The sequence below is a fragment of the Camarhynchus parvulus genome, chromosome 6, assembly GCF_901933205.1.
Source record: "Camarhynchus parvulus chromosome 6, STF_HiC, whole genome shotgun sequence".
Lineage (NCBI taxonomy): Eukaryota > Metazoa > Chordata > Aves > Passeriformes > Thraupidae > Camarhynchus > Camarhynchus parvulus.
Genome location: NC_044576.1, coordinates 11,871,281 through 11,886,430, shown reverse-complemented (window position 1 = coordinate 11,886,430; position 15,150 = coordinate 11,871,281). Strand labels below are relative to the sequence as shown.

At 41.2% G+C, this 15,150-nt stretch overlaps 1 protein-coding gene across 7 annotated transcripts in view; it reads left to right on the top strand.

Moving 5' to 3' along the window:
• ZMIZ1 (zinc finger MIZ-type containing 1) overlaps window positions 1-15,150 on the top strand; it is a 338,520-nt gene that overhangs the window by 113,534 nt on the left and 209,836 nt on the right. For 6 of the 7 annotated variants that reach the window (XM_030951382.1, XM_030951384.1, XM_030951380.1 and 3 more), the window contains one exon: window positions 4,187-4,269. The gene's annotated coding sequence lies outside the window, so the exon portion shown is untranslated. Of the gene's footprint in view, window positions 1-4,186; window positions 4,270-14,637; window positions 14,938-15,150 lie in introns of those variants that run through there. The other variant, XM_030951383.1, reaches the window with a different exon arrangement.

The following is a 15,150-nucleotide window of genomic DNA, read 5'->3' as shown; positions in this document are numbered from 1 at the left end:
TGTCTATCCTAGTAGTATTTTTGTTTTTCAAGATTTTGTGTTTGGGTGTTTTCTATTTGCTATCTCCTCATTTTTGTCTGGCTATGTGGAGTCCAAGTGATATTTTGTATATGGAAACTGAAGGGTTTACTCTTGATTACTTTTAGAGATTGATTTATTTACAGTTATTTAAGTCCAGCACAGGCTAAGTGCTGAGATATAGGCAGTGAGATACCCTGGGCTCGCTCTTGCTTTCTGCAGAGGGTAAGGCTGAGGACAAGCAGGATTCCAGGACTATCTGTGATGGTCCAGAGAGATTTGTTATAAACTTGTCTCTAAAATCTGGTGGCCACCAGCTGGGACCAGGATATGATGAGAAAGCAGGGAAAGTTCTTGGTGCTTGACCTAAGTCCATTGCAGTGATACAGCTGAGATTAGGAGGTTTAAAGATGAACTCTTTGATACTTCCCTATTGGATTTCCTCCAGTTCACCCTTACAATATTTTTATATGCTTTAATTTTAAGACTTGTAATGCACAGGTTGCTCTGGGTGTTTCCCTTCAATATATATAGACCACTTCCATTAATTTTAGCAAAATCACTGAGAAACAGAGCCCCATGTTATAAGCAAAGAAGTTGAAACGATGAAGTATATTAGGCCAAAATGGGTGTGTTTAGGAGCAGGGGCTGCAGGGGGGCATTGCCTGGGCTGCCCTTCAGGAGGGTCCCCGAGGGATCGTGTCTGCCCCCGAGCACAGTGAGGGTCACCCAAAGCAAGGGCATCCCTGGGGAAGATTGAGACCTGGGGAGGAGGAGTCCAGCCTGGGACAGGGGAAATGGAATGAAGGGGCAAGGAGTAGCCCAAGGACACGTGAGAAGCGAGGAGGAGGAGGCAGGGAAGGCGCTGCAGACACACCGTGCCGGCTGTCCGTGCCAGAGACACGGGCAGGGCTGAGGGTCAGAGCCGGCACAAACCAGGGGAGGTGGGCGAGGAAAGGTCTTTGGGTGAGGTTGGCCCTTGGGAAGCTGCAGGAAGAGAGTTCCCCTCAGTGGTTACTGGGCTGCTTAGTCTCCTTTTTTTTTCCTTCCTCAATTTCTGAAACAGCAATTAACAGTTTGTGTTAATTGTCAATAAATAAAGGAAGATAATATGGAATTCCCAGAGTTGAGATTCTTTTGCCCATGATGTACGGACAACAGATTTGAGGGATTCTTTTATCACTTTTGCTGTTTTTTAAATCCTTGGGGTTTATTTTTACAGCTTTGGTTTTGAACTTTGGAAGCCTAGAGACAAATATATCCCTTAAAAAAAAAAAAAAACAAAGAGCTGAAAGCTGAAATTTTTATGTGATGATGAGACTTTGGAGAGCTGGCTTTAGGAAAAATTCCTGGTGCTGCAGGGGACAGGATGAAATTGCTGGCGTTGGCAGCCCTGCTGTGTAGGCTCTCCTTCCTGCCCCCGGCTCCTGCAGCCTTCCTGGCCTGTCCTGTGGCTCCTCCACAGAGTTGATTTTTGCAGTGTGATCTGCTCGGAGCAGGAGTTCTGCCCGTGGTGCACTTGTTAGGCACCGCATACACATTTCTGTAGGAGTAGCCTAACGCAGACTGTCCAGCTTTGTGATCCAGCGGTTCGTAGCCAAAAAAGCATTTGTGGCCAAAAAACCTGTGCGTTTTCGTGCTCCCCCTGCTGGATGTGGAAGAGCAGGAGGCCCTCCCGGCTGGAGCGCTGCTGGTTCCCCTCCTTTCCCCGTTCCCCCCCCGCAGCTCCCTGGCCGGGCACGGGCGGCTCTTTGCGGATAGGGCTCGGTGCTTCCCGGAGTCCGCTCCTGCAGCTTCGGAACGGGCCGTGCCCCAGGAGTGGGTGTGGGAAAGGCTGGGAATTGTGCAGCATCCAGTTACTGTGCCACAGCAGGGCTTAGAACACACCTGGACAGGGTGGCTGAGGCAAGCCAGGTATAAGGGCTTTCCAGCTGGCACTTCTTTACCATCTATTCTCATTCTCAGGTGTAGCCTGCTAACCCCTGAACTTTGCCAGCGAGACAGTTTTGGGGATCTTTCTAGAAACAGGATGAGAGAAGGGACCAGGCTTTAAGAAGCTAATTTTATTTTTAGAAGCTGATTGTTGTTCCCAGCAGGACCCTGTGAAGTGTGTTGGCAGAGCTGGGGCTGGCGTGGGGGCACAGAACAGGCTGGAGTGGTGGGGGGGCCATTGTACAGCCCTTGAGAGGCTGTGCGGGGAAACCAGGGAGCAGATGCTGGCGGGGACAGTGCCAGTGTCCTTAGAACCAGCTTGGACCTGGTTTATGAAAGGGGTGGGTGGTCAGTAATGTGAATTCACAGAAATGTTAATGGCTAGCCTTTTCATTTTAAGAGGTGCTTTATAAAACAAAGTAGGAATTGTGGTGCTGGTTTTACAGATGGGCAGAATAAAGCAGAGAGGAGGGGAGCAAAGCTTTGGGTTTGTGTGCTGCAGCAGTCCAGTTCAAGCTGGCTTAAACAGCCTCTGTTTCTACCCTCTGCCATGATGGCTGATCACTCCTGTCTTGAGCCTGCTACCTGTGTTGTGTTGGCAGAGCTGTTTGAGACAACATGCTGAAGAAAATTAGTTGCCCCATTCCAGCTAACCATGCAGCTGCACAAATGCAGTGTTGAAAGTAAGAGTCCAGGAGAAAGGAGTGAGAGGCAAAATTCAAGTGTCCAGGTAAATGCTATAGCCTGATCTGACAAAAGTCCCATCCAGTTACACCTGGAATGGTACCCAGATCTTAGGGCAGGCAGAAAAAAAAAGCTTTTCCTTTGGAGAAACAAACTAAAATAACTAATTACAACTTCATTAAAGATCAGTCTGCATTGGCTGAGAAAGTCATGTTAACAAATGTGAAATTTGAATCAATTAAAGTGTTATTTCTACCTTGCATAAGCAGAAAAAAAGCACTGGGGAAAACTTCTGGAAGAGAATAAACCCATTCTGGGTGAAAACATTCACAGTTCAATGAGGCCTTAAAGCCAAACACTCACCCAGGGTGCTTGTCAATATGTAACTTCTCTAAAATTGCCCTTTGCGAGACAAGAAAACCAGCAGCGTCCCTTTGTGAAGCAGACAGTCCCTTGGTGACACTGGGTGTGTTGGGGTGGGATGACTGTTTCTAAGAAGGTTTTCAGTCATGTTTTTATTCTTGGTGAATTACCAGTGAAAAGGATAAATATGGCTGCAGAACAAACATTGAATGCAACTAACAAGTTATTACAAATAACTTTAGGGTTTTTCCTCTGCCTTTTTTTAAAGTCACCTGTGGCTTTTGCATAATTTGAGTTGTTATGAAAGGGTCTGCTCCCACAGCTGGTAGTTGAGGAGGAACCTGGACTGGTTGCAAATTGTGTGGGGTTTGGTGTGTTGCTTTTTGGTTGTTTTTTTGTTGTTGTTGTTATTTTTTCCAGTAGTATGCACTTTTTCATGTTTAATGGAATTTTTTTTTTGCACGGAAGTTATTTGGAAGTCAGTCAAAAGAGAGGCAAAATGTAGTCACTGTGTTCCTTTTCTCAATATTTGCTGAGTTTTGGAACTTGGCAGCATAATGCTGTAAGGACACCTTGTCTGCCTGCTGAAACAGCATGTAACAAAATACAGACTACCCGTAAACATTCCCCCGTCTCCCTTTGCAATCTTTCTTTATAATTAAAAATACATTTCCTAGAAGTTGCAGTGCTGTGCCAGTGTAATCCATAAACTTGTTTTGTTTTGCTACAGAGAGGATGGTGGTTCTGAGGTATTTCGGTGTATTTTTTTAAGTATGGTTTGGGGGTTGGTTTATCTTTTTTAATGGCACTTAGCTCACAATAGTCAGTGAGTACCCTTTATAAAAAGAATAAAAGAGACTTCAGCACGACCTTTAACTGAAAAAAAATTACCATTTGGCTCAGGAAATTTTGATATAAACCTCAAGAGAATTCTCATTATATTTTCCTTATTTCATTGTTACAGGCATGAAAACCTGTAATACTTAAACTGCTGAGTGAGTCTCAAAAACTTGGGGGTGGCAAAAGCTGGGCTAGAACCCCAACCCAGCCTCAGATCTGGTCCTCCTGGCTTGGTTGTTGGACTCCTAAATGCTCTTAATTCATTTCAGGTCTTTTCACCAAGCTGATTCAAATGCTGCTGTGTTCTGCAGGAAAATGGAAGCATGATGTGTCTGTATTTTTATTGCAGGAAAATGGATCTTGTTATGTGAGGGCGTTGAGGAAACGGTCCCCAGCTACTGAGAGGAAGAAAGGCCGGTGGGAAATACTCAGGTAGGAAAGCTGTGTGTGTCATCCAGCAGTAAAAACACTTGTGGGCCTTCATTCCTTTTCCAGACACTGTGTCGTGTTTGATGCTTGAATGGGTGATCTGGTCACTATCATAGTTTATTTGTTGTTTTAAGAAGCAGCCCTGTTTGGTCAATTGATTGCAACAACAAAACACTGCAAGCAAAGCCCTCAGCATAAACATTCCTCAGGCTATCCCCGGTACAGTATTGATTCTGATACGGAATACAAACAAATTACTCTGTGCGTGCACCATTCCAGCTATAAAACAGAGCAATAATATGTTCTACTTGCTGCCAATAAATGTGCATTTATAATAAACTAAGCAGAAATCCCTGAGTAGAAGTGAGCAGTAGTTTCAATAATATGTTCAATATCTTATGTCTAGCTGTTATACAGAATTTTTTAAAAAGCACAGAGTGGGCACTCCAGGGTATCTGTTTCCTTCTTCACTTAAGAAAAATAATCTTTGCAGACTTATTCTGTTGCTGTTTTTCCTTTGCTTGCGGAGTTTTTTAAAGATATTTTTAAATACTTTATAAAACCACAGGTAAGCTCATCTCTGCCTTATTTTCAGTGTAGTTCAGTGCTTCTCTAGAATTTGACCTACGTCATAATTTTCTTGTGGACCAGCTGCCTCTCCTTACACTGCTGCGTGAGTCTTCTCCATTTTTGATCCTTGTCATATCCCAGTGGGATTTCCATATGTTGGGAAATAGCACTAAAGCCACTTCCGTGCTGTAGTTGTTTTGAATGCACCTGAAATTAGGGAAGAAGTCAGTGCCCTGTGACCATCACCACTGGGGGTACGTAACTGAGCCCATTTCCAAAGAGAAAAAATGTTACTGATCATCAGAACATAGATTTTTTTTTTAATCTGCTTTACCATGCTCGTATAATCCACCATCCATATTTTCAGTGCTGCTCTTTGATGAGTTACAGACAGTTGACCTCAAGGCATTTCTTGATGAACATTTCTATCTGCTCTCAGCCTTGAAAAACTCAACCTTTTCAAGAGCTGTATGGGAGAAAAATGTGTAAGACTAATATTTATAGGCTGAAAAAGAAGGGAGAGGAAAGACTTAAAGTGTAAAACTTGCTTCCAGCAGAAATGCCATCCCTCTTTTACCTCTGATAATTAGAAGCATTTCTGACATGGTTACAAAGCAAGTTAGTGGTGAGTGCCTGCCATTTGCTGTGCATTTCTACTGCAGGACTCTTTTCCTTCCCCATGCTTTCGTCTATGTTGTTTTCAGACAACCACAAATTTCTAATACTCACTTGTTACATTATGATTCATCAATACTCCTACATTTCAGTTATTTCCAAGTACGTACATGTGATTGTTTGTAAAAATGCAAGGTTGTGATTCAGGTTCAGATTTTGAGTAATTTTTTTTCATAATGTTTAGCAAAGCTTATTTGCATAAATCCTTTCATTAATAATGCTAGCTGAAATAATCCTGAAAGACAAGAAGGAGGAGAGGTTTTAAGTGCCATACTTTTTGCCAGGAAAAGATCATGGCTGTGTTAAGAAATACAGTAATACTGATTTTAACTCTAATAGAAGATTTAGAGAACATTACAAGTACTTTTTAGAGATGGCTTAAATGGTATACTGTGTTTAATGGCCCCTGAATATAGGTCTAAGATGCTTGTCTTAGATAATAAAAATAGTATGTGCAGGCCTAGAAATGCAGCAAATAAATAACAAAAGGGAACACAACAGCAAACCCCACCACCTGTTTTTAAAACTGTACTCATGAAAGTTTCCTGGAGATTTCCCTAGACTTGGGTCCTCATTTTCAAAGATAAAATAAAAATCACTTTTCTGTACCATAAGGGAACTTGGGAGAGAAGTTCCTTGCTGTGCCTTTGGGTCATGTGACCTCGCTGCTGTAGAGCTGGAATGTTTGCCGTGGTATTTCCGGAGGCTTCATAAACACACAGAAAAAACAGTGGGGGTTAGGAGGATTTTCAAAAAATTGCTGTATTTCCCCCCACCTCCCCCAACCCTTTTTTTTTTTCCTGACAGCCTAAATTCTTTGCACTTGAAATGCAGGGTTCTTTTAGGAATTCAGGAAGAGTTTTTTATTTTATTAGTCCTGTGAATTTTAAGAACTAAGTTAACATATTTGATAATTTTTTAATTGCTGAACTTGTCTAGAATGATTTCTTACTAGAGGTAATACCTGGCAACCTACATATTAAGCCTGGCTCTTATTTAGATAGTCTTAATGGTTTACTTTTGGCATGTGTCACTGTGAGTGGCATTCAGTAATCTGACTTGATAGCTGTCATCTTGCAAGGCAGAGTAATGCAAACAAAAGATGAGTGCTCAGACAAGGTTACAGTGAAGAGCCATTTCCTAAGTCCTGCTGTGGTGGCGTAGAATCCCCAAGTCAAATCAGAAAAGCACAGAATTAGTTCTGGCTCCTGGGATATGGGGGATAAGATTATGCAAACCTCTTCCATCTAACTGTAGGAATAGTACATGCTCCTTCTCAGACTTTGCAAACACCAGCTTAAACTGGGATTATGAGGACCTGTGTGTGTCTGTAATGCCATGGATATGTGATGTCGTAGTGGCAAGGTGGGCTGAAGGGACTCTGCAGTCTCTCTTACAGCCTGGGCTGGCAGAGCTGCAGCTTCTCCTCCTCCCTTCCCCTTCCGGCCAAGCTGCCTGTTGAACAAGAGCAGAGACTGTATCTGTTTTAAAAATAACCTGGCAAAAATGGGGAGGGAGAGGGAGGATGAATGGACTATTTTTAGCTTAACCAAGTCCCTCTGTGCAGCACCATGAAGCTGTCCCAGGAGGGGTGGGGTGAAGGCAGTGCAACAGGAGCTGGTAACAAGTGTCCAGAGATAGGAACCGCTTGTTCCAGATTGCCTGTGTGAAAAATCCCCCAGCAATGAGCCTGTGTATTCCATGAGGCTGCTCAGGCCATAGTCAGTGGGAGGTATATAACCATATCAAGACAGGCTTGTTGCTGAATCAGACTATTTATTGCATCAGAAGTTAAAAAGAGGCAGCATAGTTTGTCTTTGAGCTTCCCTTTTAAGTATGAAGCTGTAGAGTTGTTTTTTTTCCCAACTTCAGGCCCCAAACTGGCACTCTGAGGAGGAGTAGATCTGGATGGGTAGATCTGGAATTGAGCAAGGGCTTGAATTCTGGACTTTGACAGGGCTTCTTCACTGCTTTCTCCTGTCCCCTACTGAACTTTCTGAATTCTCACTTTAAGTGTGACTAATTCTTGAATTACATTCTCCTAGTGTTGAAATGTCTAGAATAATTTACATTAATAAAGTACATCTTACATTTTGTTTCCATAAGTTTTGTGATGTTTGATTGCCACAGATTGTCACACTGTCTGACTCCTGCTCTGCTGGTCTCTAGCTAGAGCAGTTGGTTGAGAAAGGAATAGGATGAAGCTAAGAAGTTGTTCAGAAGCTCTTGTACTGTAATTTGTAGGGAAAAGCACAGTTTAAAATATTGGCTTACATATAAATGCTCTGGTATATATGTCATCTTTTTTGAAAGTAAGCCATGACTCCAAAGGCAAGCTGTGTTTTAGTTTGAGCTTATCTGCTCGTATATGTGGTTTTTTTTCCCAGGTGGACACATAAAAATATGTACAGCTGAGTAAAATGTTGGTAACTTCTTGCTTGAGCTGTCTTCAATGTTGTACTCTTTAGTAAAATGCTGTAGCACCCCAAGTTTCAGGTGAAAAGTTCCAAAGTTCTGTCTTGTTCCTTAGGATATTTCACTAATTTGTCACTTTTCCTGTATAAGACAGTGCAAAGATTTTTTTATAATTTTTTAATGATACTATGTATATCTGAATAATATTTTTCATGCCCTTTGACTTTGCCCCTTCCCATCTAAGGATTCCCAAGCCTTCCTAAGGAAACTTCTATTTAGGCAGGCCAATGGGTGTCATGATTGAAACTTGTTCTCAAAAGCTTTGTGTTCCTAATGGCCTTTGACCGTGTTTGGGAAAGATGTCACTTCAACATAGTGGAAAGCAACCAAAGTAAATTATATTTTTAATGAAGGATTTTCTATCTGGATGAATTCATACTGGCAGGACAGTATTAGTTAAAAATAGAAGAACCTTCTGCAGACACATTGCATTCTCTCCTGTTTTTACTTTGTCTAAACCAAAAGCAATGTACACATAGTGAGTGTAGACAGGTCTTTGAGTCTGAGGTGCTTCCTTTGCAGATGGCCTCGGATTCTGTTCTTTTTAAAATAAGGATTGCTTTGAAGGGAGACCAAATCAGCATTTAAGGATTCTGTTTATCATGTCACTGCATGGGAGATTGCTGTGTTCTGTACTAGGCCTACTTTATGGTGTGGTATGTACAAGATTCTTATGGCCTTATAAAGGATGCTAACTTGCATTCCTCTCTGCAAAGAAGTATTTCCAAAAGAAATAATACACAGATTGAGTATTTATTTTTGTTCAATACAAAAGTATTCAGAGCTAACTGGCAAATATTTTACTTCTCTACCCTCCCTTTCCTCTTAATCGTGTTTATCTCCTCACTGTTTTCTTCTATTAGAAATGTGTTCTTTTAGGGTATTTTAGTTTAACTGATTCATAAGCCAAGATTTTTTATCTTTTCACTGGAAGTATGTGTAAGTAAAGGGACTGGATGGTTATTTGACTTTTATATCCTGCACATATGTATACTGTATATTTGATATATTAGATGTGTCTGTAAATTGAGATCCTGTTTCAGAACAGTTTTCTCTGTCTGAACAATGGTTGATGATTATATATGTATTTTTAAATGACTGAAAAATCTAAATAAGGTTAAATTAACCTGCAGTAATCATACCGTTGTGTTATTTCTAAGTCTTTCATACCAAATAATATTCAAATACATTTCTCTATTTCACCTTCCTGAAGTTAGTAAGTTCAAGGTATGACTGGTTTTTCACACATTTCATTAGGCCTTGATATTTCTGACAGCATAGCTTTCTTTTTCAGGCCTTCAAGTGGGAAAGCAGAGAGAAAATTATTTCCTTCTCAAGACAAAAGAACAGTGCAAGTGTAATTTCAGCTTTTAGTTTTTCTTTTGTCTGTGTCTCTTAACCTGGTGTGATTAATTTGATTTGATTTGGTCATGTTTTTAGAAGCTTATGAAAGGATAGGGAAAAGGGAAGAAAAACACTCCTTTGAAGCAGGTATTGGTGATTCAAATGCTGCTGTGAATCATGAAGATATATATGCCTGAGATCTGTGTTACTAGAGTGTGAGAAATTCTGTGTGAAATTCCAGCAGGTGTTTAGCTCAAACTGATGATCAGGCAAGGGTCAGGGACAAGTATATAAACTGCTTGTAGTCTGCTGAGGATGTGTAGTCTTCACCCCAGATCAAACTAAGCCTTTTCAAAGAAAATATTTTAAGCTAGCAAATAATGGAAAACCTCCATATACACAATGTAATCTAAAAATCTCAGAAGTCAAAATAAACCTAGTTAATCTGCAGAATCTGAATGTGTGGAGGAGTGTGTCTGCCACACCTTGTGGGGTCCCCTCTCTCTCTTGCTTATACCTGTCCCATACATCAGAAAGCTCAAACTGAAAGCTAAAAATACTCCTTTACAGTAGAGTGGGAGGGAAAAGAAAACAGGCATGAACACCACCTTCCAAAGATCCTGAGTGTTTGCTACAGAACAGTCTGTTGACACAGAATGTAACAAAATCATTATGTGTTGAATAAGGTGTTTTCTTTGTTGCCTTTGATTGGGGCACTTCAATGGAATTTCTGCTTGCCCATGTGCTCTCCTAATGGGTGGGCAGAAGCTCACTAACTTGTATAGGTTAGTTTCTGCTAAATATAGTTTAGCAATGACCATTTTATTACTGCCCTTTTAAATGTAAACATTCCCAGTCTCTTCAGGCACTCTTCTTAAAATATGCCCTTTATTTTCCCCCCTGATGATTTTCATTGCTACCCTTTGATTTGTCTCATTTTGCTCTGAATTTATAAGTTTCTCAGCCTACTACTGCCAACCGCTAGACTGTCACTACTCCTTTAATAAAATCCATGGCACCAGAGGAGCATTGGTTTCTTGGGTCCCAGTTTGATAACAGATTTCCTTCTCTCATATTCCTCTTTTGTTCTGTTTAAATGTCCACCAAAAATAGTGAATTCTTTGGTGGTAGGAGCACCTGAGCAGAGCCCATTTAACATCTACAGTATGGTAATGGTTTTTGGTCATTATTGCTCTGGACCTGATAGTATCCAGACAGTGGAGTGCTCTTTATCAGTTTATAGAGTCTTGCAGTGCTTTGCTCTGCCTTTCCCTCACCTTTTCCTCTGGCCTTTTTTGTGCCTGGTGCGTAAACACCTGCCTGGTGGCTTTTTTCTTATAGTGCCTCAGAAGTTCTCACTTGGAGATCCCTGTTCCCTCCATCTGCTCACAGCACTCAGAGTATTTTGGGAGTTGATGCAGAGGGAAAGGACAGTCCTTGCAGCAGAGAGTATGCTCCAAGAGAAGATGTACTTACACCGTGTCTTGTGGGCAGATAGGAGCTTGATGTGCTTCAGCTGCCCACGTTCTGTGTGGAGCCAAAGCAGAAGCCCCATATCCGTCGTGTGCGTTGTGTTGGGCTCAAGCTAATAAGCTCGGTCTCTTGGCAGGATGTGTTAGATCAGGCTTACTGCTGTGCTAATTGTGCTTACACAGCTTCCAGTTTGGAGCTGGCTCATTTACAGCTGGCTTGGGTGGTGGCCAAGAAGGCTCGCCTCTGCCTGCAGTATGCCATGTAGACATACACACATCCAGCACTTGAACATGTCTGTCAATAGCAGGAAATTATATTTGGAGGGAGGGGAAAATCTTTGGCCTGGCTGCAAGTGTAAACAACGACAATATTAATGAATGAGGAAGTAGGTAACCGTTTAATAAGGAGAAAGTTTGATTATTTTAGCCTAATTTAGACTCGCTGCCGCAAGTTGTTTTCGGCCTGCTTGGCCCTATGTTGTTCATCATTTACCACTGGTTTTGTGGGGGTTTTGGTTTGGGGTTTTTCCAATATAGCTTGGGAACGCTTCCCGGATTTAAGAAACCTCATTGTAGAAGTGAGCAGTCTGGTATTTTAACTGAGAAACAGAAACAAATCTAAACACAATGTTAAAAAATGGGCAAACATTCAGAGGATAGAAACTTGCTTTTATGATTAGCCCATCCACTGTTTTTCATGGTCCCTTACTTCTTATGTTAGCACATTATTGTGTACACTGGCTCTAGTGCAGTGTCAAGGATTGGCCCATCTTAGTGTTGAAGTGCTGTAGTTACCTAAAAGTACCGAATACTCACTAGTAACAGAAATTATTCAGGAAGAAGAAACCCAGAGCTGTAAAAAGTTCAAGTTTGTTTATTTAGGTTTGAAAAGCTAGAGCTCAGAATGACTTGAAAGCCACATCCTCAACTGGCAAAGATCAGTTTCATCAGTTACCAGCAGCTGTGTCATTTACTTCATCAAGAATATGTCCCCTCAATTATTATGAAATCTTCTGTCTGTGGAAGAGGGTGGTGGTGGATGGGAACATGGGAGCGTGTGTGTGTGTGTATATATATAGAAAGAAAACTGGGCTAAGACTCTTAATTTATTGTTAAATATTAAAGTTATTCATAAGCCACATTGCTATGAGCTCTCTTAATATTTGAGCCCATTTTTTGCTCAAATTATTTTTTTAGTTGCAAACATCCATGCATTACTGCATTAACTTGCTTGACAGTTTAGAGGCCACTTCTCCTTTTAAACAAGCCTTGAAGAGACAGTAACAACCTTCTAGTTCTACAATCACTGTTATTAAAGCAACCAGGGGAGTGTATCTCTGCAAAGGCAGAGTTGAATAATGATTTAGCTCCCAGAATTAATTTGAAATTTCATCAGCACTAAGTAATATTTTAGTGGCAGTATAATCCTGTACATTACATATTAAGTCTGCAGACTGCACTGCCAGAGGAAGAACCCTGCAGTATTTAAGTGACACTGTAACACCATGGTATTATATTCAGGTCATTAGGGGGCATTTTACAGGATTGAAGTGATCTGGCGGAATGTCAAGGGTGAATCGTGTATTCTCTGTTTCTTTGCCTCTCTAAATATGTAGATTAGGGGTTTAAAAAAAATAAATGACACATTGGTCTCCAGTGTTCCTTCCCTGTCTCAGCCCAGTGTATCACCTGCGCACCACTTGCACGGTCAACAAACACTGAGGGGAAGGGAAGGGGAATAATAGATGCAGATGGCTCAAATGCTGAGAGCACTGTATTGAGGGTTGGGGGGGTCTTCTGTATGAATCACAGCAACTGATAGATAAGCATGAATTCAAGTATTTGGCTTTTGTGTCAGGTGTCACCAGGTGTCCAGAATGATGGGAAGTTCTGAGCTCCGAGGTGGGTGTTTCCAGAGCAGATCCCTAACACTACGAGGCAGGGGCACTCTTGTGGTTGAATATACTAAGGGAGATGAATGCCTCTCTCCCCTTCGTGCTTTAGAAATTCCTTCTAAATTCATGTGTGTGGCCCATCATAATGATTTTGATACCTCTTTTCAAATGTAGTCATCATTCAGACAGCTCTGGTTGAATTTAGGGAGAGTATTAGGCTGTGAAAAGCATGTGTTCTCAGCAGCTCATTGCTGCCTCTGGCAGAAGTTGCTGCCATTCAGATCTGCTAGCTAGATAGTTCACATGATTATTCTGTGCATCATTGGAGACAAACTGACCTGGGTTAGTTTAAACATGTAAATAGTAGCTTTGGATCATTCTTTCTGCAAGAAACAGATAATCATGACACAAGTAGCCTAGCTGTCTTGTAGCACATTTCACCACATCAGTCTTCCCTCGTCTTTCCTTCACTTTGTTTAAACTACAGCTTTTGGGGTGGTGGGAGCATTTGTTAAAAATAAAAAGTGATAAGAAAGGATCACTGACAACGAGTGAAGATGAAATGATGTTTATCTTCCAGTGGTGGAAATGGCAAGGTAACATGCTGATTGGTCAGGGGTTCATAACCTTTTCAGATAACAGAGTGGCCATCATAGGAATGGGGTGCATGGCTGTGATCTTTCTATGCTCCAAGTAGTTGAGGGGGGCACCCCAACAACAGTTTGCCTGTTGGAAGAGTTTGGTTTTATCTAATCTAGAAGATGGGCCAATTTGTTATAGGATAATACCTCTTTTCTTCTTGCTGCACTCCATGTGATGGGAAATTGTTAAAAAAGTGTCATGGGCAAGACGTGTGCCTGGCTGCTGCAGAGCAGTGCTGAAAAGGAGTGATGAGGATACTGGACGACTGGACATTATTTTTACAGGTCTTTCCTGTAAAAGATATGTAAGATAACATTAAAATCTTACTAGGGAGTGGTGGCAGGACTACTATTTGTGGAGACGTGCTGGCTATGCCAGTGGGAGAGTTGCCTTAGCTGGCAGAGCTGCTGCTGTAGGAGGCTGGGAAGGCAGATCAGCAGGTTAAACACGGCTGTGGCCGACAGCTCTGTGAGCATTCGTGAAGGGAAGCTCCTGTTCCTCCTGCTGCCTGACTGTGGGGTAAAGGCAGTAAGCTACAGACAGTAGCTGGGCTCATGCACCCTGCCTATGTAAGTGTCTTTTGCTCTGAATACCCACTTAGAGGGATGACTGGATCAACCCACAATAGCATGTTTTCTGTTCCTACTGCTTTCATGTATGTAACAATATTTCAAATATTATTCACTGTATTTTAAATTAACTTCAAGACCCTCTTCTTACTTTTTTTTTTCTCATTAGAATAGACTAAACTCCTATTTTCATATATATAGACTACTTTCACAGAGGGCAAAGTTTCAGTTTAGATTGTGAGGACTGTTCTCCCTTGATCTTGATGTTGCTTTGGTTGTCACCTGCTTTTGTTTTAAAATATGTATCAGGAAGCCAGTTCTGTCCAACCATTTCTACTGGGTATTTTTTCAAGTTAAAGGCAATGGGCTTTCCTGAAAAATGTCCATACACAAAGAACTCCTCAGAGTGTGTCTCTAGTGATCTATGCATTTAGCAGTTACTCCTGTGAGCTGTCATTTTACAGTAAAAATAGAAAATGTAAAATATTGATTACTTATGCAAGTACAAGAAGTGTACATCTGTATACTACTTCTCCAGGAGCTTGTAGATAAAAATAGATTTCAGTCACATTTTTCCTTTTAATGTGCCACAACAAGTAAGTTTTGGTCTTGAAGAAGTATGTGTGAAGCCATAAGGCTATAAACTTCTGAACTTTATTCCAGCCATTTAGTTAAATAAATAGCACAGAGCTTTTTTTTTTTTTTTTTCTGGGGCTTCCTTTCCTAAGGGACATGTACTACTTATCATGGTGCAGCAGTGAGCAATACCATAAAGTTGAGAACAGGAGAGATCTTTGTTATGCATATTGTATACCAGGTATTGTAGTTTTTGATGCTAGAAGTACATAGTGGCCTGATGCCTATGTTACTGTTCCACTTGTACTGCTTTTTTGATGTATTTGCTGATGCTGCAACACTTTTCGCTCTAAATTTTAGATAACTCAACATCTGCTTTTCTCAATTGAAATAATCCTGCTGCTCTCACTGGTGGTACACAGCTAAAGCCTGTTTTCCTTCTATCTCACAAAGGTAAGCATCTGGAGAATAGGCTTCACTGTCCTTGGCCTTTGAATCTGTTGTGACTTTTTTTGATTGCTATCAGTTTGAACCACTGTCAGATACTGTTTTGATCCAGAAACTCTCTAAAGCAACCTGTGCCTCTAGCTTCTTGTAAGGACTGGTCATGAAAATAGGAAGATTGTAGGACAAGCTACGTTATCTTCTGAGGTAATGTGTATATGA